Source organism: Mastigoproctus giganteus, chromosome 2, assembly GCF_048544385.1.
Source record: "Mastigoproctus giganteus isolate SK-2022 chromosome 2, ASM4854438v1, whole genome shotgun sequence".
Taxonomy (NCBI): Eukaryota; Metazoa; Arthropoda; class Arachnida; order Uropygi; family Thelyphonidae; genus Mastigoproctus; species Mastigoproctus giganteus.
The window spans coordinates 207,527,758-207,530,911 of record NC_143576.1 but is presented as its reverse complement, the minus strand read 5'-3'; the positions used below and the strand labels follow the sequence as shown (position 1 = coordinate 207,530,911).

The following is a 3,154-nucleotide window of genomic DNA, read 5'->3' as shown; positions in this document are numbered from 1 at the left end:
TAAACAGTCTTAGCCGTCATTTGAACCAGGGATCTCTCACACCCAAAGTGAGAGTCATACTCCGAGACCAACAAGCCACATTGCAGTCTAGCCTACTTTTATTTACGTATTTTAGAAAACGTTAATTCTAAATGTACGAAGAAATTCTTTTCTTTCGTTCTTTTTAATTTAAATTTTCCTTCCTTTTTTTGCTATTAATAAAATTTTGTTGCGAACTTTAAAGTAATTGTAAATTAAAGTAACTAACTTTTTCATTAACTGTAAAGCAAACTTTACAGTTAATGAAAAGAGCAAACCGAAAGAGCAAAAAGCAAACCGAAATTTTATATTTTGTGCTCCAAAACTTACAAGTGAAATGAACATTAATTATTTGATTACAGAAAAAGCAATTAAACAATTTAAAAATAAGAGAGAGTGGGCTCGTCTGGGATTTGAACCATGGACTTCTCACCCCCAAAGCGAGAATCTTACCACAAAACCATTGCGACTATTTTGATATATTGCCCATTTGCAACAAGTTTCATTATGTTTGAAAAGAGAGTGAAACAAAAATAATAATAACAAACGGGCTCGTCGGGGACTTGAACCCGGACCTCTCGCACCCAAAGCGAGAATCATACCCCTAGACCAACGATCCACATCTCATTCTTCGCTATTTTAATTTAAGTATTTTAGAAAACGTTAATTCTAAATGTATGAAGAAATTCTTTTCTTTCGTTTCAGTGAATTTAAAATTATCTTCCTATTTTGTTGTTAATAAAATTTTTTTGTTGATAACAAACGTTACAGCTTAATGAAAAGAGCAAACGGAAAGGTTATATCTTGTGCTCCAAAAATTTACAACTTGAATGAACATTAATTACTTTGATTATAGAAAAAGCAATTAGAAAATTTAAAAATAAAAGAGAGTGGGCTCGTCTGGGATTTAAACTCTGGACTTTTGGCCCCCCAGAGCGACAATGATACCGCCAAACTATTGTGACAGTTTTGTTTGATATGTTACCCATTTGCAGTAAGTTTCATTATGTTTGAAAAGAGAGTGGAAAAAAATTAATAAACGGGCTCGTCCGGGATTTGAACCCGGGACCTCTCGCACCCTAAGCGAGAATCATACCCCTAGACCAACGAGCCATTACGACAACTTTGTTTTATATGCTACCATTGGCATTAAGTTTCATTATGCTTCGTTGTTGTTATTGGGATTAACGACACAAGGACTACTGAGGACAAATTGTGTCTGATCACAGTTTATTTACAGGCAACATATCGTTAGAGATGTTAAATTATATGCTCCTGTACAGGCCAATATGTTTTAAATACATGAAAAGTTCTTGTATATCGGCTTCATTTCCTAATATATGAGATAAATTAGATGAGATGTTCAACGTTAAGAATGACCGGAAGATGTTTGATCGAATGGTTGAATATAAAGGACACTTAACCAGAAAATGACGAACCGAAAGTTGCGTCTGACAGGATGAGCAATGAGGTGGGTTTTCTCCCAGGAAGAGATGGGTATGGTGAGTGTGTCCAATTCTGAGCCTTGCCAATACCACTTCTCGTCTGTTTCGTCGGAAGCTAGAGAGCCATAGCTTTGGATCTTCTTTTATCTGGTAAAGTTTATTGTTGATGTTACCTTTCTAGATCTGTGACCATTTATAGTATCACGCTTTACGAATGACAGACTTATAGTCAGTGTAAGGAACCTGAGGATATTGTGAGAGAGCGCTTTGAGGATGTTTTGCCGCAAAGTCAGCACTTTCATTTCCAGGAATGCCAGAATGGCCAGGGATCCAGCAGAAACTGATCGACTGATTGGACACACTGCAGCAGAATAGCTGGGAATGAATCTGTTTCAAGATAGAATGAGAATATGAGAACTTCTTCATGGCAGAGACAGCACTGAGGGAATCGGTGTAAATTATGACAGGTGAGATGGAAAGCTCAATAATCTTTCTAAGCGCTAACTTAATGGCATATAATTCAGCTGTGAAGACGTTGAAAGCTAGCGGTAGTGTGGCTGAAATCGTAAATGAAGGAAAAACTGCAGCAGCACCTACCATTTTGTCAGTTTTGGAACCATCTGTGTAAATTTTATAGGCATAGTTCATAGTAGCATTAACTGAGTGTAACTGTCTGATATTTCAGGGTGGTATAATATTTTTCCCCCACTGGAGAAATGGCACATCGTGAGATACAGACACGTAAGTCCAAGGTGAAACAGGTGCCGTTGTGTCCTGAAAAATTTCATTTAAATTGACATTCCAACTCTGAACAAGCTTTTTAATCCTGAGTGAAGCAGGTTTATTTTCATTTGGTTTGCTCTCATAGAACGATTCCCACCAAGTGTTATAGAGATACTCCCAACTGGGGTGCGATGGTAGACTCTAGTTCTTAGCAGCATAGTGGAGCAGTAGTGTTTTTCTACGCAGGTGTAATTGGGGATCATGCGCTTCAATTTAAAGACTTTGGATCGGAGAAGTCCTGAAAGCTCCTAGGGCTGTCCTCAGAGCACCGTCCTGTGCGACATTCAGCTGTTCTCATGTGCTTACCAAGTCATAATGTGCTTGCAGAGTCATATACTGAAGAACCGTAATCCAAGCGTGAACGGATTAGGGACTTGTACAGGTGTAGTAAGATATACCGATCAGCTCCCCATGACATAGACGAGACTGATCGAAGTATATTCATATGCTTTAGACAAGTAGAAATGAAATGAGTGACGTGAGCTTGGGACTTTAGGTTGCTGTCCAATATCAGTCCAAGAAATCTAACGGTATTACCAAGTGGGACTGGAGTTTTGTTTATTTCTAGTTCAGGGTCAGGATGGAAAGCACGTAACTTGCAGAAGTGAGTGGCAGTGCATTTATTTTCTGACAGTCTATAACCATTCCGTGAAGTCCAGGATTCTATTTTGGTTATGGCTAGTTGGAGCTGCCGTTCAATGGTGTTCGTACTTTTGGACTGACAGGAAATGGTAATATCGTCTGCATACATGTAAGTTTCAACGGTTTTTGGGATGTTCCGTGTCATATTGCTAACTCGAATTGCGAATAGAGTTGGACTAAGTATCGAACCCTGTGGTATGCCTTCCTCTTGAATGTGAGATGTAGAGTGCGTTTTTATATAGGACCTGAAAATACCGAAGTCGCAA

At 38.5% G+C, this 3,154-nt stretch overlaps 1 non-coding gene across 1 annotated transcript; it reads right to left on the bottom strand.

Moving 5' to 3' along the window:
* Positions 1–1,059: 1,059 nt before the first annotated feature.
* On the bottom strand, positions 1,060–1,131 carry TRNAP-AGG (transfer RNA proline (anticodon AGG)). The gene has a single exon. It is a non-coding gene; the product is annotated as a tRNA-Pro (tRNA).
* Positions 1,132–3,154: the final 2,023 nt, after the last annotated feature.